This window comes from Panthera uncia (genome assembly GCF_023721935.1).
Source record: "Panthera uncia isolate 11264 chromosome B2 unlocalized genomic scaffold, Puncia_PCG_1.0 HiC_scaffold_24, whole genome shotgun sequence".
Classification (NCBI taxonomy): Eukaryota; Metazoa; Chordata; class Mammalia; order Carnivora; family Felidae; genus Panthera; species Panthera uncia.
The window spans coordinates 112196286-112220661 of record NW_026057580.1 but is presented as its reverse complement, the minus strand read 5'-3'; the positions used below and the strand labels follow the sequence as shown (position 1 = coordinate 112220661).

The window sequence follows — 24376 nt, the reverse complement described above, 5'->3', positions numbered from 1 at the left end:
CCCGCTCCATTATCTACTGGCCTGTAAATCTTTTATTGTAATACTTGGTACACGGAGCTTAATTAAAAATTTAATAACACTTACTGAATGCCTTCTATATGAGTAGTAAATATATAACTGTTAACACTAATATTATTAGCAGTATTCTAGTGTGATTTTCTCATGGAAGTGATACAGGTTTACAGGGTCTAAATGCAGAGCTGAAGACTGTCCTTTTTCTTTCTTTCCTTGTTTCCTCCTTCCCCGTTATGCCTGGAGTCATCCCAATTCAAAGTTGGGTTTCCCGGCAACACTCTTTAGTGCCTTTTCCTCAGTCTCTCTGTCACTGTGCTCGTGCTCAAGAATGGTGGTCCTCGGGGCGCCCGGGTGGCTCAGTCGGTTAAGCGGCCGACTTCGGCTCAGGTCATGATCTCACGGTCCGTGAGTTCCAGCCCCGCGTCGGGCTCTGTGCTGATAGCTCAGAGCCTGGAGCCTGTTTCAGATTCTGTGTCTCCCTCTCTCTGACCCTCTCCCGTTCATGCTTTGTCTTTCTCTGTCTCAAAAATAAATAAACGTTAAAAAAAAAATTTTTTTAAGAATGGTGGTCCTGCGAGATTTTAAAAGGCAAGTTCATGTTCCTGGAGGCCAAGAGGTATTATACATTCTTTTTTTTTTTTTTTTTTAACTTTTTTATTTTTGAGAGAGAGACAGAGAGTGAGTGAGTAGGGGAGGGTCAGAGAGAGAGGCAGACACAGAATCCAAAGCAGGCTCCAGGCTCCGAGCTATCAGCACAGAGCCCGATGCAGGGCTCAAACTCACAAACTATGAGATCATGACCTGGGCTGAAGTCCGACACTTAACGTACTGAGCCACCCGGGTGCCCCAAGGGGTATGTATTCTTCATGCAAGAATTTGCCTAGTGCATAAACCCAGGCAGTTTCTCCAGTGGTGGTGATGAATGTGGCCATCCCTCCCCGGCTCTTGGCCAGCCACTGTGTTCAGTAAGGGGTTGGTGTGTTCAACGGCACCAGTCAGGTTCCCACACAAAACAAAACAATAATAATCTCCACATCTGCAAAGACCTTTCCCAGCAGCAACACCTAGATTTAGATCGGGTTTGATTAAATAACAGGACACCGCAGCCCAGACAAGTTAACACATAAGCCTGCTATCACACGACCCATGGCTGGAACGAAGCCACGGTGCCCACGTGGGATTAGAGACCTTCACTCTGGCCTCATTGGCCCTGTGCTTTGAACAGTAAAAGAGCAGTAGGAGGGGGGAGCGCGACAAGGAGATGCATGGAGGAAATGGCAAACGAATGCCTGGTCAAAACATTCGCAGTCCTGCAGGAAGGGTTTTATATGTTTGTGCAAGTCTGATGCATGGTCTCGTAACGCGTCATTTATGCAGAAGAGACACCAATGAATGTTTTCTGTAATTTCTCTACAATTACCCAACTAGAAACTTCTTAAAACCTGCATTGTTAGGCATGTCATATCCAGATGTTCTGTCCTAGGCCAGTGAGCCATGTGGAGAATGTAGACAATCTGTTCCAAAGGCCTACTGCACCATGGATTTCAAAAACAAGTTTTAGGACTTCAGAGAATGAATTAATATTAGCAGGAATTCCGGTATGTGAGGGTTTGAGGATTTTCTAGAGTTTAAAATATAAAGTGTTGGATAACGTAAGGTATCTTTTCCTTAACAAGCTATGTAATTCTGTATTCATTTACAGACACAGATGAGTTCTGGGTCATTTCTTCTGTTAACATGCACACAATCTGCCCAAGAAAAGGAAATAAAACAAAACAAAACAACAGTCTGCAAATGCTCCAGGCACCGTCCCAAGTCCTTTCTATGTGCTAGTTTACTGAAACCTCAGATCGGTTACAGAGGAGGAAACTGAGGCTCCGCAAAGTCAAATAGCCTGTTCAGGGTCTCACGACAATAAACAATGGAGCTAGAATTCAAGGCAGACCAAGCAATTACGGATCCAGATCCAACTGTAAAACTGTGTGGCCAACCTGGCCCTTCTTTTTCACTGTCGACGGTTATAAAGCGGGTTTGTCGGCCTCTGCTGACTAGTGACATTTGGGGCCGGGTAGGTCTTTGTCACAGGGCTGTTCTGCGCATTTTAGGATTAGCTACACCCTGGCCCCAACTCCCTGATGCCAGTGGTGCTCCACCCCCTAGTCGTGACAACCCAAAATATCTCCAGACGTGGCCAAATGGCACTCTCAGCTGAGAAACCACTGCTGGAGAGAGAAAAGTCATCTGGTGGTCACACTGGGATACAAAGCAAGCTGTGTAATCTCTAGGCTTTTATTATATTTTGGAAAGAATATGTAAATCATTGTACCTAATCCACTTTTAAAATGAAGAACAAGAAACACAGAACTTTTCTATCAGCATGTCAGTAATTGCAATGGAAATGTGCTCAGTCGTTAGAGAAGGAGGGGAGGGACAACCATAAAGGTACAAAATACACGACGAGTGAGGAAGAAAGAGATGTGGACGTTGAGGAAGAGCAGGGGTTAAAAACCGAAGCAGAAAATACGTCCTCCCCGACAGACAGCACGTTAAAAAGGAGCTAACAAGTTGCTAGCCTGAATTTGGGTCAACTATGCAGGATTGCTCAGGTTGGTGACGGTGAGGCCAGGACCAAATTTCAATCAGTCACTAGTGAATATTGGCTGATTGTGCCATCTCCGCTTAAGCCCAGGTGTTCCCAGAACTTGAGGGCCCGCAGGCACTTAACCCTTTGGCCGGTGCCCTCCGCCATGATCTCACTGGGAGAGGGGGCTGGGTCATCAGAGGCTCTCCTCCCCTGCCCCCCCCTCCCCCGCACGTGTCCCCATCCTTCCGGGAGCTTCTGCAAGATGACCTCTCTGGGTTAAGAGCAGCAGGGAAACTCCAGACCTGGTTTGGGAGATAAAAACAGGAACGCGAGTCAGTCCATGTCAGTACCTCCATCCAGGCCTGCCTGCCGAGGCAGGAGGGAGCTGGGTTGGTACTCTGGGAGATTTCCCAGAGGATGGGGCAACCAGGTTTAGACATTGAGACTTTTTGTCAAGATTACATGAAACAAAACATTAAGAAATCACGATAGACGGGTACACTTACTCCATCAGGGATTACGGTTTCTGGAATACTAGTTCCTTGACAGCGCCGTAGTGTGAGGTCAGGAGGTGGGTGCCAAGACCCGTCTCTGAAAAGTCTCATCAGCACATTGTGTCCTGAGAAGGCTGGTGGTGAAGACACTGATATGTGTCTTTTTTTGTTTGTTTGTTTCCCTGAATGCCGATCTCCCCAAACGCTTGTTAATGTCACCTAATAGTGTTCCTGAGTTGGGGTTCTGTGGGGCAGAGTATGGGAAAGTGTTCTTGGGTGTGGGTAAAGTCTGCATGCTTTGGACCAGTTGTGATTAGCTTTTCTGGAAGAGGCTTGTGACACAGGTCCGTTGGTGCGACTGGACCGCCCTGAGCCCTGCGTTCCACAAGCTCCCCTCCCCAACTTCCACTCTTTTTCTCTTCCCATCTGAAGAAACAGAGTCATATTCTAGTCGGAAACCCAACCTCTCCATTTCCCACTTTCCAACCTCACACCATCTTTAAAATCACGCCAGGTGAAGTCCTTCCAGGGCTGAAACCCTTCCGTGGCTCCCCATCACATTTATAGTGAAATCCAAAGTTCTTCTAGTGGTTTCTGAGGCTGGCCTGGCCTGGCCTGTGTCCACTGACTCCCTCTTCCCACTCCCATCTCACACCTCGCGCTTCAGTCACTGTACCCTCCCACAGGGACTTGCATTCTCTGCGCACACTCCACTGGCAAGACTCGCCTTTTCTGTCCCTTGTGCTGGATACCCTTCCCCGGCTACCGACGACATCATAGGCGCTCAAGTACTGCCTCCCAGGTGACTTCCCTGACCGCCTCCTCCTCCAATACTCCCCTTCACCTGCCAAACTTTCCCGTAATGTGCGCACCACTCCCTGCTCCCCCAGTGTCACCTCCATAGCGTGCAAGGTCTAAGAGGACAGATGCTTGCTTTTCTCGTTCATGGCTGAATTTCCGAGCCGGCCACCCAGTTTGCTCAATGCCTGTATCCTGATATAACCCCCCCGACACTCACATTGCCAGTTTTCCTCTCCTTGCTTCTAGGATTTAACACGTTAAATTGAACTCTGGCCCTTAACTCTCGTCTTCCCCTCAGTCTGTTGCTTCAGACCTATTTGGGGTCCTATGTCCTCCCCTCCAGGTCCAGTTTCTCAGAGGTGATGCCCCCCCCCCCCCCGCCCAGTCACCATGTGTTATTTGATGTGATTTCCCTACTGCACGTGACATGACCGCTTCCTTCCGTCTTTTGAAATTTTCCCTTCTCTTTTTTTCTCCCGCCTTCCCTCCAGACTCCCCGACTCACCAGTTCCTGGATTTTTCTTAATGTTGCTTTAAATGTGGGTAAAAATTCAGCCCTCAGTGTCCACGGTGTAACCTACCATGTCCCTACCTGCTGCATTTCTCAGTCTCCTAGAAAACGTGTTTGACGATGGTGAACCCAGCCAAGAAGCCTGACCTTTCTGTTTTGTGACTGGTTGTTAAGGTCTGTTAAGCTACGCCAGTCCTAAAACTCTGACACCTGGAAGGGCTCTTGACTATCAAGACGTGTGGCAGCACGTGAATCGTGAAACCTTGTACGAGTGGGGTGCACGGGCCACTCTGCAAGAGTGAGCAGAGCCTTAACGTGATCACAGTGCTTCAGGGAAGATGTGATTGGAGTAAACCTTGAGAAGTGTCACATTCCGGACGTGCCTTAACGCCTGATGGCAGAGAATCGACGTGCCCACTGGCCACTGCACCTGCAAAGAAGAGGCAATCGGGAGTGACTGTGTGTGTTGAATGAGCCCGTCGGGAGTGTTAACCGTCCCCATGTCGGAAGTTTCCATGCATGTGAAGTTTGGGGATCTGAGAGATAGAGGGTGACTTTCCTAGAATTGTATTCTATTCAGAACAAAGACGACTGAGGCATCCCCTATCTCAGGGTTTCTTGTCGACCTCTGAGTCTTTGATGACTTAAGGAGGTCCTACCAAGTATGCCTTGGCTGCACACACCACGAACACGCTGAGTGAACGGTGACATCGAGCGCACTCTACAAACCTTCTTTGGCCTTTCAAAGATGACTGGTTGCTGTACGAGGTGTTACTTCTAACGATCACGAAATCCCTGTAATTCGAGGTGGCTCTAGAGCTGGGAATGACCGTGTATTCTTTGCAGGACACATCACACAATGAATGTTGGCTTGAAAAGTGTTTATTCCAGTTTGCCTTCCAGTCGTGGTCCTACAGTGCTTGTCTTCTCTGGCTAATTGCTTTTCCCCCCTTTATTTGGGAAGACTGACATTGGAAAGAGAAAGCCAGAATCTTACCCTGAGCATAATAGCCCTTTCTGGTCTTGAGTTACCCTTCAACTTGATCTTGAGTTAAATGGGGAGTTCGCTTCAAGCTCTGAATAATGTTTCCAGCGTAGTCAAATTAAATTGTATTATATTCTCTTTGGAGCAAAGGATCTGTGTCATTTTGGACCTCGAGGATGATGATCTCCAAGAGGTCCTGATACATAGTACTGTGCTCAGTTATTTTTCTGAATAATTTGAGAATGTAAGCAGAGACACGGAGGATGGTGGCCAGAATATTTCCTGTGTCCCTGATGGAGCCTGTCTTGGAAGCTGTAGCTTTGTAAGAGCCAAACGGGCCCGCTGACCGAGCCCCAGAATTGGGCAAGCAGTGTTGGCCCAGAGCAGCCTCCCGAGGTCAAAGACGGCAGTTCCTGGAGAGTAGAGGAATGCTCACTTTCAGATGGAATGCAGAGCCAAGTCAAGAATTCCGGTTTAACTTTCCCCAACTCACCAGTCATGTAAATTACCCCACTTCTCCTGGGTCAAGTGAGTAAAGGGCTGTTGGAAGGGCAAGTGTTCGCTTAGAGAAACCAGAAGTCAGGAGAGGTGTTCCCATCTGAAAGTTGAGAGTATCAGACCACAGGGGCACCTGGGTGGCTCAGTCAGTTAAGCCTCTGACTTCAGCTCAGGTCATGATCTTGCAGTTCTTGAGTTCAAACCCCACATCAGGCTCTGTGCTGACAGCTCAGAGCCTGAAGCCTGCTTCAGATTCTGTCTCTCTCTCTCTCTCTCTCTCTCTTTCTGCCCCTCCTACATTCACACACTCTCTCTCTCTCAAAAATAAATAAACATTAAAAAAATAAAGAGTATCAGATGACTTACCTTGGAAAGTATTTCATTCATTCATTACTCAAATGTTCACTGGCCTTCTACTCTGTAGTAGGCACCAAGTCTGATAACATAAAGATGAAAAAAAGTGTTTCCTTCCCCCGAATAACAGTCTTATGGAGAACAGATACACACACACAAGAATGGTGACCAAGTTTGGCAGTGAGGCTCACCAAGGACATGGGAGCAGCTCATAAAGGGTCTTTGCAAGATGCTAAGGAGCTCTAACGTTTAGACTAGAGCTGTCCATTACAAGTCTAACGAGAACCACATAGGCAATCTTTCATTTTCTGGTAACCACATTTAAAAAAATTAAAGGAAGCAGGTGAAATTCATTTTTATAATATATCTTGCCACCACAATACATTCAAATCCTCATTTCAAAATGTTACCATTATAAGAAAATATTGAGACATTTTACATTCTCTTCTTTGTTCTATGTCTTTAAACCCCAGTGTATACACCTACAGCATACCTCCCTTTGGTGTAGCCACTGGACAACACAGTTGTAGACACTGATTATCATCCCCGTCTTACAGATGGAGACACTGGGGCTTTGAAAAGCTAACTACCTTGAAGAGAACTGAGCCATTTTCAATATGGCCACTTAGGGTATTTTGCCCACTCTTCTTCTGCAAGAAGGAAGATTAAAAACTGAAACCTAACCTAAAAATTAAAACCAACCTAAATATTTTTATACTGAATAAAAAATATTTTTGAAAATCTTCTTCAAAGTATCAAAATGCTGTCAAGACACTAAGGACATACCAGATAAAATCTAAGAGAAGACAAGAGCCAAGAGTGTTCTGATCATTTTGAAGAAGGCAACAAAGGAGAGAGAAGAAAGACACATTGGAAATGTGGGAGGAATAATGTGACTCTGAGTCCAGGTAGGAGAGCAGTGCACCACCCCAGACCCCGTATAGCGCTGGTCACAATAGCCTAGGCTGTGGGCATTGAGCTGAAAGCATCATTTCAGCTTTCAAGATTGAAGAAAAACAAATGACTTGCCCGAAGTCGTCACCTAGAAGTGGAGTCAGTAATCAAACCCAGTCTGTGCTGACTCCAGAGTTTGAACTTAACGTGAGCACAATAACCTCGTCGGGGTCTAATTTTGTCCACATTAACTGGAACTCTTCTTCGGAAACTACATCTTTACCCACTGGGATGATGCGGATGCAATCTCTTAGTTCACTTAATCTACATCTGACAAAAATCTTTGTTATTGATATTTTAATGTCAATCGACAACAGTCAAACGGCTGCAATTTAACCTTGATTGTGTCCTTACTCTAATGACTCAATCAATGTCTCCAGGACTATGACAGGTGGGAAAATATATACACATCTTTAATCTTGTCTGGCTCTAGTGTCACCAGCCATCAGAACTACTGGAAGTCGGGGGTGCCTGTGTGGCTCGGTCGGTTAAGCGTCTGACTTGGGCTCAGGTCGTGATCTCACCGCTCATGGGTTCAAGCCCCGCGTTGGGCTCTGTGCTGACAGCTCAGAGCCTGGAGCCTGCTTCGGATTCTGTGTCTCCCTTTCTCTGCCCCTCCCCCACTCACACTCTGTCTCTTTCTCAAAATAATAAATAAACATTAAAAATAAAACTACTGGAAGCGGAAAATCTCTCCACTTGTATTTGAGATGTTTGGCCTTTTTTCTTTCTGCCACTTGTTATCTTAACTTCAGTGGTCTGGGGGGTTGTCTCCCTTGGTCATAGACTTACTTCCCTATACTTGAGTTTATATTGTGATGGTACAATTGTCCTAGTTTCTTTCCATTCTTAATTACCAAATTTTTACTGTTCTACATATTTCTCACTCCTAATTTTCATACAGCATAGTGTTTGAGAGTGTGGGGGGTCAAAGGGGCGCCTGGGTGGCTCAGTCAGTTAAGCATCTGACGCTTGATTTGGCTCGGGTCATGATCTCACAGTTTGTGAGAACAATCCCCACATCAGGTTCTGTGCTGATAGCATGGGGCTTGTTTGGGATTCTCTCTTTCCCTCCCACTCTGCCCCTCCCTGCCTTGTGCATTCTCTCTCTCTCTTCCCCCTCCCCCCAAATAAATAAATAAACATAAAAAAAAAAGAGTGTGGGATTTGAGTCCACTGGGCCTAGGTAGAGTCTGGCTGTGTGACCCTGTGTGTCTACTCAAGTCTTCTATACTTTGGTATTTTCATGTTCTATACGATAACTACTTCATTAAATAAGATAATGTTTGTAAACGTTGCCACTACCCATAGCCCGTAACAAGCGCTTAATAAATACATTATTATACCTGGAATCTGGTCATTAGCCTTGTTAGTATTATATTCTTTAGGGATTCAGAAACCAATGTAATGATGCTGGGAGATTTAAATACCAGAAGTAGCAGTGAGTCTAATAGACCTCTATTCGTGGGAAATCTAGATTGGGGAGACTGGATATATTTGTCAAGAACAAATAACAAGCCTTCACTACCATTATGACCTTAGATTATATTATCTATTCGTTAAATAGATCAAATTATGGCCCAAGAGCCAAAGCCATTGACTCTCATAATAATTGATTCCTTTCCGCTTGCCTTTACCCGAGAGATGGATATTTAAGGTCATGTTTATATCATCCCTTTTTCTTTTGGACCTACTGGGGCTTGGCAGCTGCTGATCTCCCTTTCGCATCCCCATGATTGCAGAGATTTGATGTGTTGGAGGTGAAGGTGGAGTGGAGAGTCTTTCTCCTCTCTCCGTCAGCGTTGTAAAGCCAGGGATCTGATAGCACCTCTGTTTGCTTTCTTCATGACAAAGTGTTTCATCAGCCTGCTGTTGATGGGCCACGGAGAACTCACACCAGCTGAAAGGCGGGAGAGAAACCGGCAAGGGCAGAAACATAAACAATAGTTTATGTGTTTTCTGTAACATTTAAAAAAATTTTTTTTTAATGTTTATTTATTTTTGACAGAGAGAGAGAGAGAGAGAGAGAGAGAGAGAGAGACAGAGCATGAGCGGGGGAGGGGCAGAGAGCGAGGGAGACACAGAATCCGAAGCAGGCTCCAGGCTCCGAGCTGTCAGCACAGAGCCGACTCGGGGCTCGAACTAACTCATGAACCGTGAGATCATGACCTGAGCTGAAGTTGGCCGCTCAACCGACTGAGCCACCCAGGCGCCCCTGTAACATTTTTTTTATGGAAGAAATATGAAAAGAAATATAAAAGGATCAACTCACCCTGGCTTGTTTTAATTAATAGACTTTATTTTTTAAGAATGGTTTTAGGTTTACAGAAAAACTGTGTGGAAAGCACAGTTAGTTCCCATGGAACCCTCACTTCCACCACCGGCCACACACACACACACACACACACACACACGGAGTTTCCCTATCATTAGCATCTTGCGTGAGTGTGGTGCGTTTGGTACAGTTGATGAACACATGCTGATATGCTACTATTCACTAAAGCCCATGGTTGACATCAGGGTTCATTCTTTGGGTCTTGATAGATGCATAATATCACGTATGGGCCATGACAGTATCGTTCACAACAGTTTGCTGCCCTAAACACCCCAGTGTTCCACCTGTTCATCCCTCCCTTCCTCCCTGCTACCTTGACCGCTGGCACTGCTCTAACACATGGCCGCATTTCAGATGCAGCCTGTCTAAAGGACATCGGCTTCCTAAGGTCAATTTTTTTTTTTTCAAATTCCTATCTTTCACAGAATCTAAGATGTCACCAGTTGTGACGTGCATCATGACTTACGTATCTCTAAGCAAGAAAAAGACACACTGCGATTACGCTGAGTTGCGCCACTGACCGTAAGATGCCCTGCCTTCAGGCATGTGAAAACGAGAACAAATAGCATCTCAGGACTGATAAAAATGTGACATGGAGTCCAGGCCCGCACAGGTGACCCTGGCGCTAGGTAATGGGTGACGGCGTGTGACAAGCCTTGCTCACCGCCTGCCCACGATGTGTGCTTCCCCTCTGCCTTCGTTCCTTGACTCCCCCCCTCACCTCCTGCACCATCCCTCTGTGTCCTTCCACTGTCTCCCCAACCCTCCCCCCGCCACCCCGCGCTCCGTCCCCCAGTCAACCTGGGCTGGGTTCCCTTACCTTGCATCTCGTGAGTCCCGGATGCCGGAGCCCTTGTGTCAGCCTTGGGCTTGCCTGCAGGAAGTAGCCTTCGCAGTCAGAGCTGGTGGGGATTACCTAGGACACTTCACAGACAGCAAAGCCTCTTAATTCTTGGCCTTGGTGTCCCCAGGGCTGGGGAGCAATTAGGGTTTAGTGACGGATCGTTGTGCTACTCACTGGCTTTCCAACTTGATTAGGTAAAGCTCAGACAAACCCCAGTAAAATGATTTCTCGGGGACCTTTGAAAGTTTGGGATATAATTGAAGACAGGCTTATTATTTAACAATTGCTAAAATTCAAAGAAACACGTGTTGTGCATATTCGTGAGGTCAGCGAGGTGAGAAAACTCTCCCATCGACCACCAGGAATTCCAGATGGCAGCTGGAATCCTGCTCCCTCAGATCTGTGACCTTGGGGGGCCCTGGACCTTGCATCTTGTCATCTGGAAAGGGGGGGGGGGGGCCAAGCCCATCTCCCGGATGGCCGTCAGGGTTCCACGAGGTGTTCATGAGAGCCCGTGAGGGGCGCCTGGGTGGCGCAGTCGGTTAAGCGTCCGACTTCAGCCAGGTCACGATCTCGCGGTCTGTGAGTTCGAGCCCCGCGTCAGGCTCTGGGCTGATGGCTCGGAGCCTGGAGCCTGTTTCCGATTCTGTGTCTCCCTCTCTCTCTGCCCCTCCCCCGTTCACGCTCTGTCTCTCTCTGTCCCAAAAATAAATAAAAAACGTTGAAAAAAAAAAAATTTAAAAAAAAAAAAAAAAAAAAAAAGAGAGCCCGTGGGACCGTCGAGGCTGGTCAGCCCCGAGAGCTTCCGGTCCATCCCAGAGCTGCCTTTCTAGAGCCTCATCAGTGCTCGTTGCCATGGCTACTGCTGGCTTGCTAAGGGCTCAGGCTGCCAGATTTAGCAAATAAAAATTCAGGATGCCCAGTGAAATTTGAATTTCGGATAAACAACGAATAATTTTTTAGTGTGAATTCGCCCCAGATAGCCCATGGCTCGTACTTCACCATCTCTTTCCTTTCCTATTGCAGGAGACATACTTATGCTGCAAAAGCATTTGTAGTTTATCTGAAATTCAGTTTCACTGGGCGCTCTGTGTTCTATCTGGCAACCTTAACAGGGACAGAATATTAACTTGTTGAAAACACTAGGAAGATGTTTCACTTGAAACAGCTGGTGTTAGGATAGATTCAGAACTATCTGGCAGCCTCATTTATCAGTTCTGCGTGAAGAAGAACCAATTTATACATTATTCTCGATAATTAAACGTCGTTCCACCAAAGTTGGTCCTGTATTAAAGAAACAAAGTTAAGTACCTCGTGGCGTCCTAGGCTGAGAGAAGGAGTGTCTCATGTGATGAAAAGGTTTGTTGTTGTTAAGGTTTGTTTTTTTAGTGATCTCTGCACCCAACATGGGGCTCGAACTCATGACCCCGAGATCAAGAGTCACATGCTCTGCCCACTGAGCCAGCCAGGTGCCCTGAAGAAAAGGTTTTTTAAAAAACAATCCCAAGACAGCCTCTCCTTCACATGACCCTAACAATTATTTTTGGATTTGTGTATATTTTAGCATCTTAATTTTTTTATCCTTTTCAAAATTACACTATATGTATTTCTCTGTGGGTAGCAAATTTGAGGCGTGAAAATAAGCCGAATTACATTTCGATGAGGGGAAAGTGAGCGAAGACAGCAAAGAGATGAAAATTAAGAGCAGGTATTTATCTTAAGTAGATTCTAAAATTTGCTTTAGATGCTCTCAAAGTGATTAGTAATTTCTTAATGTTGCTTTTAGAATTAAAAAAAAAAAAATGTCATGGGCTTGAGGACTCTACCTTCCTTAACTGACTTTTGACATAATCTGGATTTTTGTGAATTTTCTCCTACCCGAAACTCGTGCTGTTCCCCAGGTTGATGAATGACATATTTGTTGATGTTCGTACAAGCCCTGTTCTGTGTGCCGTAGGCAGTAAAGTGACAAAGTGGGCAAAGCCCGAACCCTCCCTCGAGGGAATGTGTGTTCTCTGGGGGGAGAAATACCAGCCAAACAGGCCTCTGGAATGTGAGAAAGAAGAGAATCAGGCTGACTGGCCATTGCTACCTGTAGGTCCTTCTACAAACATTAGTCTTACTTAATGCTGACAACAATTTTGTGAGTGATATTATATTATTCCTTTTTTACAGGGAAAACTGAGGGCCGGAGAGGTTAAGTAACATGCCGATGTTATAAGGCTAGTAGGTGATGGAGTGAGATTTCAAATCAGGTCCGTCTGACTTGGCTGTACTATCAGCACAGAGTCCCTAAATGGGGGGGACTTGGAAGAGAGACAGGTCACTTCTGACAGAGGGGTTGGGTAGCATCTAGGACAAGTTCACGGGCAGAGCTCAGGTGAGCAGAGACCTGGTGGACAGATCAGGTTTTGAAAGGAACCTTGGAAAGGAAGGGTCTTTGGGCCAAGAGAGGAGCTTGAGCAAGAGGCCAGACCTTGGGGTAGGTACTGAGTTCTAGGTAGTTCCAGGAATAGCATGTAATTCACTTGGACTTGAGCTCAAGGTGTGTGGGAGGAAGAGGTGCACTAATGAGGTGAGCCAAGCAGGAGGACTTCGTGAAGGAGTCTCCCTGCCTCTGCGGATGGTGGGGAGCCAACAAGGGTGTTGACAGGGTTAAGCTGGCATCAGGCACAGGCTGGATGAGAGGAGCATGTGACACTGGAGGCAGACAGACCAGATAGAAGGTCATCGGGGTGACAGGGCACCACTGAAAATGGAAAAGAGGGTGGATAGCAGTAGACGTGGGCAAAGCAGGACTGGGGACTGGAGCGATGGCAGTGGATGGCAGGGGGAACTATAGTGGGGTGCACAGTTGACCCGTGGGTGAGCTGTAAGTGAAAATCCCTGGCCACAATAAATGGCTGTTTGGAGAGGAGCTCTAGAGATAGCAGGATGAGGGATGGACTTCCCCGTAGGCTGGTTGTACTCAGAATAGTTACCACATTCCGGAGTCTAATCCTCACTTTGTTAGGCTATGACACTGATTTATTATTATTTTAATCGGGCTCTAACAAACTAATATTAAGCAATCTTCTGATACACTTATGCAGGAAAATTAGAATGCAGTTAATCTATTTCTCAATGGAGACAATAAGGTTAAGTGAATGCTGACATTTGCTGATCAATACATTTTTACCCTGAAAGCTGACCTGCACTTGAGTTCAGATTACATTCAGGAGGTAGAGGAGTACGTGTGCAATCTCAGCAAAGGGATTTGGATGGGTATGCAGTGGTAGAGGTGTACCTGCCATGTGGACAGGCCTCACTCCCGAATGACCAGCATGCCTCTGGTTGATTCATTCTTCCTACAGTTGTATCCATTTCTTTAAATGAAGCTGGTGTCTGAGTCTTGGCCAGGAAACCATTGGTTCTCTTTAAGGTGACTCTGTACATGCCTGCACCGGCCCTTGGTGTATGTTTTTACAGTTTTACCATGAGAGCACCAGGTTGTGCCTTATTTCCAGGCTCTTTGGCAGAAACTCAGTGTTGAATGTGGGTTTCGCCCACACGGGTGTAGGGTACACCCAGCTTGCAAAGTTGAACTTCCATTCAAGGATGTAGGGAAAGGACTCTTATCTTCAAGGAGAACATTTGGACCTGAGGCTTAACAAGGGTATAACATCTTTGTGCATATGGGAAGGTCAACACTTCAGAATATGACCATGGCCTTCGTACTTCTTGGTTTTAAGAGACCGTTCTTTCTTTAAAACAACTTAGCAAGTAATTCTGGGAGGACCACTCTGACTGAGACCTTAGGAGCAGGCAGTAGAAGTCTGAGCTTCAGCCACCTCTGGAAATTTAAAAAACACATTTTAGTCATAGCTCAAGGATATAAAAGAGCCCAGAGGCATATGAACCTCCCATCGCTAAGCGGAAGGCACAGAGACCAGTTAGTTCACAAGTCAAGGGCACTTCAATTTGGGGTCTGGAGTAGCTCTCCAAAGGAGGGAGCTTTGATGGGGTCTTGAAGGGCACTAGGATTTGGATCAGGTAAACAGAGAGGTGTCTGTGTATCCAGGGTTGGATGGAGGAGACAGGTAAGAGTCTATTGCCCTTGAGAGTCTGCTGTCAGCCAGACCCTTTGCAAGGTGTTGATAAATCCCCATTTCGCTTGGTGGTTCCGTTCTGGGGGAAAGCCTGGAGGATTTCCTCCCAGCCCACCCTGCAATGCCCAGACCTGGCAGAGAAAGCACTTAGCAAGACTTATTTGATCAAGGTCGGAAACATCGTCCACAGCCAATAACCATTAACAAGAAGTCACCTGGCTTTTATGTACCACTGACATGAGAGCTTCGCCACGGCCTACTGGTGGCCTTGTCCCCACTTTAGACATCAGGAGACTGAGATGGGGGGCAGAGCTCCCCAAAGTCACTCTGCTGAGAAGGGGTGAAACTCAGGGGTCCAACCTCCATGGACTGACCCCCATGTGGCCCCAAGGCCTGGGAACTTGACTCAGGGATAGCGTGAACAGCGGAACAGCCGAGATTTTGAGAGCGAACTGCTACTCCACAGAGCAAGCAAGGGAGAGCAGAGAAGTGACGGCTCATACTCTGGAGAACTTTAGACCTTTTCATCGCTTAATAGAGTGGCATTGAAAGGCAAACTATTTTCAAATTGTACTTTAATCTTCATCTCCTTCAGAAATGAAAAAACCAGAAATCCATTTGCAGGGCTGGTCTACATTTTACACGTGGGTATCTTCATAAGATTTTCGTCTTTGTCTCTTTCTCCTTGTTGCGTCTAGAGAAGCGGCAGTGAATGCTTGAGGCAGGACTAAGGTGTTTGGGGGAATGCCCTTGACCCTGGACTCAGTGCTTCCTGAACATACTCTTCTATGGAAGAGGGAACTTGTTTCCTTTTGCTTTTTTATTATGGAACATTTAAATAAATATGAGTTAGAGGACATAGTGTAAGGATTCCCCATGTTCACAGCACCTAGACTTAATTTTTCATCATACTGACATCTATAAAGTGAATCCCAGACCTTGTAGATCATGAAATACCACTCCAGATTATCACAAGGCATGTTTTATAAAGAATAAATAAGGACAACTTTGGGGCACCTAGGTGGCTCAGTCCAACTTTGGCTTAGGTCATGATCTCACAGCCTAGGAGTTCAAGCCCCATGTTGGGCTCTGTGCTGACAGCTCAGAGCTTGAAACCTGCTGCAGATTCTGTGTCTTCCTCTCTCTCTCTCTCTGCCCCCTGCACTCATGCTTTGTCCCTCCCTCTCTCTCTCTCTCTCTCAAAAATAAACATTAAAGAAAAAAAATAAGTACACCTTCAAAACATAACCCCGATATTATCGCAACTATCAAAATTAACATTCTCTTAGTATCATGTTATACCATCTAGATTCAGATTTCTCCAATGGCTTCCAAGCTGTCTTTAGTTGTTTTTGTTTTTGTAACGTTTGGAGTGTTGAAATCAGGACTTGAATAAGGTCCATATACTGCATTTGGTTGTTATGTCTAGAAGTCTTTCTTATGTTAGAACAGACCCCTCTCACCCTTTTTCCCTTCTTCTTGCCTCTGCCCTGCGGAAGGTCCCACGTTCTGAGTGTGTGAGTGCTCACGGGGGTGGGGTTTTACCTGCTCCTCCCTCCCTGGTAACTGGGAGTCGGGCATAAACTCTCCACGGATCCAGGCTCCGTGTTGTGCAAGAGAACATTTAGCCGCAGGGCTGTTTTTCCTCCCTGTGGGCAGTTTATAGAGAACAAAATCCAGGTGCTAATGGTGCTCGCTAATCCTGAGCTATCGCTGCTTCCAGACCTAGTGAAGTTCAGTTTCTTGTCCTGCCAAGCACCTGGAAGGCGTTGAAACCTAACGTGGTGACTGAGCGGGAAAGTGTTTTAAGGAGAATGACCAGCAGCATTTGGGAGAGAAGAGTTGGGGCAGGGCCTGGGGACAGAGTGGCTTGCGGTGCCAGGGGAGGGGGAGGCTTGAAGGCCAAGGTGGGATAGCACCATTACCACTGCATGGGTCCAAGCCAGGACTGCAGGATCCCTTCACTTGACAAATACGTCCCAACCCCCGCCCCCGTCCCCCCACCATCCGCACCTCCCTCCCTGCCCCATGTTTCCCAGCTCGTCCACCCCAGCTACTCAGGCCGAAACCTCAGAATCTCTCCCTGACCTTCTCTTCTCCTGCACCCCATCCGGCCCATCCACAGACCCTGTCTGCTCCACCCGCTGGAACCCAACTCCCTTCCACATGTCCACCGCCCTCTGCCCTCTCCCTGGCTCATCACACGGCCCGCTCTCTGGTCTCCACCCTGAACCTGATGCCATTATTCACCCCACAGCAGCCTGTCACCTCTTAACTGTGTTCCCAGCTGTAGGCACTGGAAACACCCCTGTGGACAAAACCAGCCCCTCGTCTGGCAGAGGTCACCTGCTAGCAGCTCACATTCAATTAGGTCACGGTGTGCTTCACGCTAAACTCCCGCGACAGCCAGAGAGGCCTCCTGTGAGCACCCCCACTGGAAGATCAGCCTCGCCCCCCTCTCAACAGCCCCCTGCTGTCCCCACGGCACTGACGGCCACCTTCTAAGTTACGTGTTTCTGTGGCCGTGCGTTTGTATCTCCCCGGCTGGAATTTGCTTGCTCACTGCCATATCCCAGCACCTCCGACTGTGCTGGGTACCCGGTGGGCCCAGGATCTGATGACTGGATAAGTAAGGTCATTCACGTAACCAGGCCTGGAAAATCAGATGGTGGAGATACCACAGCCCAGTGATCTCTGAGCTGCTTAACTGGAAGGGAGTTTTGAGAAGCCAGACGTCAGGGCACCAGAGTGGTGGGGGGGGAGGTTGGGTTCTAGACCCTTTCTTTCCGTCTCCTCCCATCTGAAGGTTCTGACTGAGGGTGGGAAGCATAGGGCTTCTCCCCAGCTTTTACACTCCTCTCTCTCGAGATAGTCGCATTTCTTGACATCCTGCCTTTCTGAAAGACTGACCCAGTAACTAGAAGCAGAGTGCTGACTCCACCCGATAAAAAGCTGATTTTTCACCCTTAACATGATTCACTCCATCGTTCATACTGTGAAGTCTTGTGACGTTCGTACTCGTGAAGTCCGTGAGGCACTCTCAGTCCACCTCTAGCTCAAAATCCATTACCCAATCCACTCTTCTTCATCTGGAAGGCTCTGTGTACTGTGGGGAAGGAAACAGCACCCCCCTCACCTTGCGCGGTTCAGGCATGTTTTCACGGCCCCTCATCGCCCTCCCGCTCAAGGCTTCAGGAGGAAGTTACGGTGTGGCAACATTACCTTCTTACGATCTGGGCTCCAAGAACATACCAGGTCGAGTCCGTTTCCTCCGTACCTTGCCAAGGGCAAAGCCTGCCTGGAAACAGTCACTTACTTTCCGGGGGCCGGGAGAGGGACGGTGATGCAGGAGGGTGTGTTGTCGAAAGTAAGTGGCTTAGCACGATGCCGCTCCTGGCAGATCAGTTTCTATCAGACGCGTGCCGCGGGGCTTCTCAAACTTCCCTCGTTCTCCCCGACAGTGTCTTTCTAGACCCTGTTTTCCTCAGCGGCCCCATGAAATGGCAACAGCACCGGTGTACCGTGTGTGCCTTTCTGGGCGTCTGGCCTCGGCGTCATCCGATGACCCGGACACAGAAGTGGGAAAAGCCGGGCTGACTCCGGGGCGTGGACGCAAGTGTGGCGAGCGCACTGGGCTCCCCGCGTGGTGTCGTGGGAAGGCGGCGGGAAAGCTGGCTGTGGCAGAAAGGCGCCCGCCGCCGAGCTCACGGGAAGTGGCTCAGAACAAAACACAAGCAAGTGCCCAAATGAGTGGGACACACTTAGCATCAGGAAGTTAGGGAGACCTGGCTCCGTGGCCTTGGATCTGAGACGTCACAGAAATCTGGGCACGCCCTGAGCCTGGAAGGACGGAGAGACGTGGTGGGAAGTCAGGAGTGGGGAAGGAGGAGAAGGTGAGTGTAGGAGGAGCCGGCTCCAGCCAGTTTGCAGCTGGTTGGGCCCGGCTGTGAGTGAGGAGGACGAGGAGGAGGGTAGGCGGCTGCACATCGAGCCTGGAGGGGGACGGGGACCAGCATGTAGGATCTGCTCTCAGGTCAGAAACCCCAGCAGCTGCGTCGGGCGCATTTGGTTACGGAACTTCACTCGCTTGACCGTCCCCGGGCCCGCGCGCTCGGCCCTTGACCCTGTGCGCGCCGCTCAGCACCTGCTCAGCAGCAAGACCCCCCTGGGCGCCACAGCCCAGGCAAAACCTCCCTGTTTCCTCAGCTCCCAGTAGATCTTCAGTTTCATGTTTTTATTCCAATTTTTGCCCGGGGCCCAGAGAGTGCGGGCGGGCGCCTGCGACTTGATGAATGGCTTCCAGGTGAAGGGCACAGGACGGGTGCACCGGAGAATGTCGCCGTCTCCTCCCAGGCCCCAGTGCCACGTGGCCAGGGCAGAGGCGTGTCCCCCGCCCGCCTTCCGTACAGGATGGAGACACAACAGCACATCATGCACCAGATGCTTCAGTTTTGTTTTTGCCTTTTGGGGTCCTTTGAAGACGAGAGGTTTAAGTTTTAACCTAATTATTATCAAATTATAAAAACGGTTATAAACCCATAATTGTATATACTTAGTTTATAGATTACATATCATTATGGATGTGATTGTACAATTTTTTAAATTAGATAAAGTTAATTAGGAAACTACTATTTCGCTTTGTAGCATCTCTCCCCCGTGTCCGGATGCGGGGGAGGCTGTATTGTTGACGCAAGTTCGAACAATGAGCTCTGCTCAACAGTGTGTTTTTCAGGGTCCTTTCTGCAGCCTGTTTGCCTCTCGTGTGTGATGAGAACTCCGCTCAGCACCCCCACCAGAGCGGAGTCAGGTGGGCTCAGCATCGGCTGTGTCCAGAGGGATGTCGAGACTGAGGACGGGGTGTCTGGGGATGACAGATGGGGGGGCGGTCCGCACATGGACACTCAGCCTGGTGGGTTGATCATTTCTTAACTGGCTGTTTTTCCGCTATCTCTTAATTACGTCTTTGGTCCTCAGGGCTGTCTGGTCGCTGGTCGAGTGAGACGCCGGAGAAGAGCCGTGTGCCGGCTGCAGGTTAAATGCTTTAAATACTTGAGTGTATTTCACCTTCACCAGAAGCCCTGAGTTGATTATCTTATAGATAAGGAATGACCACCGTCTGCCTGAGGCCAGGGTTGACCTTCCACCGTAATCTTCCTCTTATCCGCCCCCCTCCCCAAATGCTCTCTTTCTTTCCCGTACGCCACCCCTTATAATCACGGCTTTTAGTGTCTGTGCAACCTCGGAGGGGCCTTGCGGGCACCAGTGTCCCCAGCTCTGGGTTCAACACCCGGCAGGCTCACGTCCCCGCTCCGGGAGTGTGGCCGGCTGCCTTGCCCCACCGTTTCCCTGTCCTCACCGGCAAGATGGGGGCAGGGACATTGGCTCTCCAGGATGCTGTGAGCTAACCCAGTGCGTGCTACTTCTTACCCTTCTTCCCAGACAGGAAAATAGGCGCCTCTCCTCCTACCCCACTTTTCCTTTTGTCCATCTAACTTCTTTTTTTTTTTAAACATTTATTTATTTTTGAGAGAGAGACAGAACGTGAGCAGGGGAGGAGCAGAGAGAGAGAGAGAGGGACACAGATCTGAAGCAGGCTCCAGGCTCTGAGCTGTCAGCACAGAGCCTGATGCGGAGCTGGAACTCATAAACCGTGAGATCATGACCTGAGCCGAAGTCGGATGCTCAACAGACTGAGCCACCCAGGCGCCCCTTGTCCCTCTAACTTCTTGTTTCCCACCTGCGGTTAAGCGGGGCAGCGCCGCAGCAAACAGAATAGACGTAAATCTGTGCTCCGGACCGTCTGTCTCTACAGCCACCTGGCATTGGTGCTTCCATCGGCCCCTGAGATCCTAGACCGCAGATGGGGTTTTGCGGTGAAAGTCACTTCTTGCGCCCCAGGCCCCTCCTGGCCGTCGCCTCCCAGAACTGGGAATTGGCCCCCACCGGTTCTCCAAATGGAGTTTGTAAAACGGGCCCCAGTGGTGGGCAGAGGCAGGTACGGCCCCAAGTGTAGATTCCAGGGGTGGTAGGGGAGGGGGAGAGAGAGAGAGAGAGAGAGAGAGAGAGAGAGAGAGAGAATCCCAAGGAGGCTCCTGGCTGTCAGTGTGGAGCCTGGCGTGGGGCTTAATGTCACCAACCGAACCGAACCGTGAGATCACGTCCTGAGCCCAGACCAAGAGTCGGAGGCTTAACTGACTGAGCCACCGGGTCACCCCCAGCAAACCAAAAATTTTAGATGGAACAGAAATTTCAAAATTGCTGTATCATATTGTAGGAACCTTGGCCGCAAATCTTAAGCAAATCTTATCTGTCATAGGTTTCAGACGGCTGAAGGCCCTGCCACTCACAGTGGCCCTGCCACTCACTCGGTGCCTCTGAGGAGAACCGGTGAACTGGGTGTCCCTCCCTCCCACAAGGAATTAACATGCAGCTTGAGGCTGCTGGAGTGGGAGGGAAGGGAATGTGATAAATTGGGTATTGGTTTGCCTAGGGGAGGGGAGGGACTGGATGGGGACAGGAGAGGGGAGGCAGGGGATGGGTGGGGACTGGAAAGGGGAGGAGATGGGTGGGGACAGGAGGGGCGGGGAGGGGGTGGGAGGGGATGGGTGAGGAGGGAAAGAGCTTGGGGAGGAACCAGTTTCCGTGCGAAGGTGAGGACTGAGGCCCTGCAGATCCAGAGGAAACTCACGTTTCTCCCTCTCCCTTTTCAAAGGGGCTTTCACTGCAGGTGAGGGGCGTGCCTCCCTTCCTCCTGTGTCCCCTGCATCTATTCCGTCGTCTGCTTGGAACAAACACTGATATCTCCATTTAGATTTATTCTGAGATCAGAGCAAAGGGGCTTGAGGATTGGGGCTGGGGCAGGGCGGGACCCACAAAACCCAGCGCTGTCTGCATTGATGATGATATGGGAATGTTCTGGAGGACCTAGGACCGAGACCGACGGGAGAAGGTACTAAGGACGGAACCCAGACAGAGTGTGAGTCCAGAAGTCTCTGCACCCACTGAACTTCAGCCAGTGTGGTGAGGAAGCTCCTGGCTGGGCCACAGCAGACCCCCCCCCCCCCCCCCCGTGTCCCAGGATTGCAGGGCCTGCTGTCACCCTAGCATCTCGGCCACCGCAGAGGCCACAGAAAAACGTGTGGAGTCCCCAACCTAAGGCAGTGCCACCCGATAGAAGGATTTCAGGGACAGAATGGAGAGGACTCTTCCTTGGGGGAAGGGCAGCAAAGAAGAGGGAGGGACTCGCCCGCCTGCACCCCCAGGTCCCTTCTTAGATCAGCGAAGGAAGTTTTTTCATGCCACCGATATAGCCCGGTTATTCTAACCTACAGCAAAATGTGCCCAACCAGCAGGCCTCGGGAAGAGCCGGGAGGGAGGTGGCTCCGGTGGTCTGAGGACGCTATGTGGGGGTGGCTCGTGGTCTCTGTGTGACTCGCGGTCTCCGTGCGACTCGCTGCAGCCACCTTCCGTCGCGCGTGGGTCCACTCGTCACTCACTTTTTCCAGAGTGCAGGTACGGGCTGATCAAGGAGACACAGGCGGCATCACCCAAAGGCTCCATGGGGACATCACTGAGGGACAATAGTGGCTTCTCCACGCTCCAAAGTTTTCTGCTGGTCTCTGCCTTTTCTGTCTCGTGGCCATTAGTACTTCCAGGCCCCCCCCCCCCGTGGATGACCCAGCCTCAGGGGGGTGACCTCCTTGGCTCACCAAACAATCAGGAGCCTGGAGCCAGCAGGTCTGTCTGGATGTTTTCTTTACCTGCAGCACCTGACCTTGGAAGAGTCAAATCCCAGCCACCTTCCCAAGTGACTTTCCTGGGCAGGGGCCCCAGTGGTCCTGTTCCCTTGTGCCTTCCTACTGTCTACCCGTGGTCGGTGATGTGTGGGGCGGTAGCCTGAGTGGACATGTTCACGGAGAGACCCTGCACTCGCTCACCCTCATGGCCAAGATATGACCACCGAGTATGGAAGAGCGGGTCCTGGGGAGGCCCTGGGAACCTCCAAACTGCTGGCACTTTGCTGGCCTGGTTTCCTTCCTTCCAGCATCTTCCCACCGAGAGAGCCCTCTCAGGACACCGCTGCAGCCTCTAGGCTCTTGTCTGGGGCTGGCAGAGGAGCTCCCCTTCCCCCTTCTTCTGCTTCGGTTTTGATGTGATGCATTGTTTTAATTCCGAGCTGCACTATTTTTCAATTAACTACTCAGTTATTGGCTCCAGTTCTCGTGAGGCAAAAACTTCCATTGCTTTTTTTCCTTCTGATTGCTCAATGAGGGTTGGTTTGGATACACAAACAAGAAGGTCAGTGCTTTGGGGGCAAAGACCTCATTTCGCATCTCTTATATTTGCCCTGGTAGTATTTGTTGTTGCCCCCTGGCGTCGTAATGCCAGCTGATGGGCCTGCAAATCCCAACAGTTGACAAGTGATTTTTCCCGCCATTTTCTCATGGGCGTCATTGGCGCCACTCACCTGTCCAGGGTCGTTTGGAGGGAGAGGGTCAGAGCAATCCCAGGATCTGCTGCCATCCTGGGCAGATGGTGAGAGCCCGCGAGACAGGCCATTGAGGGAGCTGCTGGCAGACCTCCCAGGATCCTGCGCCCTGAGCCGCCAGAAACCCTGACATTCAACACGCCACAGGGCAGAGTGCATCTAGCTCGAGTGACCGATGTCCCGCCCCCCTCCCATGGGAGCAGTCCACCAGTGCAGGTGCTCTCGGGGCTGCCTGGCAGTTGGCTGGGAAACCGCAGAGCCAGGCCCTGACCCACGGCGCCGAGAGCAGCCACACCAGAGGGTGAATGAAACCTCGCTCGGGGAGGTATTTGTAAGTTGCGTGTAGTTATTCACATGGCACATCTCACTAAAACATCAACTGCTGAGTCATTCGACTAAAGGTTTTTGAGCACCTACCAGGGTGGGTACTGGGACAAGGGTGGCGGAGACACGAAGAGGAAGGGACGCGGGTGCTGCCTGGAGGGTGTCGCGAGGTAACTGACAAGAATCGCCCCACACTCTGTGGGAATTCGTGTTGAAGGACACGCGTGGTCCCAGACTACTAGGCGCTTCAGTGTTAGCCCAGACAGGTAGGAAACGGACCGCCTCCCATGCTGGTGATTCAAGCGTGGATTGGTAGGATCTTTTTGGAAGGCAATTTGGAAATACCCATAAAATTTGAAAATATGCGTACTCTTCAACCCATAATTCTACTTTTGTGTATACCTATGCTGGAGAAATACTTTCACAAATATTTTTTTTTCTAAAACATGCATTTTCAAGGGTGTTTATTGCCGTATCTGTAACAGTAAAAATGCTAATCAGTAGCAGAATGGCTAAATAAATCGTGGTATATCCATAGCATGAACAGCACAGCTGTTATGTTACCCTTTATGAAATTGTCATTCTGGTTATTTTTGACCTAAAACAAATGGCAGTTTCATATATTGAACAGAAATCCCTGTGCCTGTGTTTATCTTCAAAATGGGGATAATAATAGTGCCTCCTACTCTCATAGAATTAATGTGAGGATTTCATGCAATACCACGTGCAAAGCCCTTGGGACAGTCCCCAGCACATGGCTGGAGCCCAACAAATGTGTGCTAATATCACTATGTATATGTGTCAACATGGAAAGATTCAAAATACACCATTTGGAGAAAATCACTATATTTATATTTTTACAAAGGCGGATGAAATATGAACCCATTTGTGGGTGGGAAACACATGAGCCACTGTGTGTGCGTCGTTGAGTAAATGCCTAGGAAAGGGACTAGAAGGCTTCCTTCCAAACTCTTCCTAGAGGTGAACCCTGGAGAAGGGAGCGGGAGGGGGAAGGGGAGGAGAGCTGCTGGGAGATAAGGCAGCCGCCTGTTCAGGGACTGGTCTCAGGGACCCGTCCTTATTCCACCATGGGGCGGGTCA

The 24376-nt window shown here is 49.2% G+C and overlaps 1 protein-coding gene across 10 annotated transcripts in view; it reads left to right on the top strand.

Moving 5' to 3' along the window:
• AGPAT4 (1-acylglycerol-3-phosphate O-acyltransferase 4) overlaps positions 1-24376 on the top strand; it is a 127734-nt gene that overhangs the window by 68830 nt on the left and 34528 nt on the right. Inside the window, exon 1 of one of the 10 annotated variants that reach the window (XM_049654563.1) lies at positions 19372-19494. The exons of the other annotated variants lie outside the window; for them this stretch is intronic. The gene's annotated coding sequence lies outside the window, so the exon portion shown is untranslated. Of the gene's footprint in view, positions 1-19371; positions 19495-24376 lie in introns of those variants that run through there. 10 annotated transcript variants of the gene reach the window in all.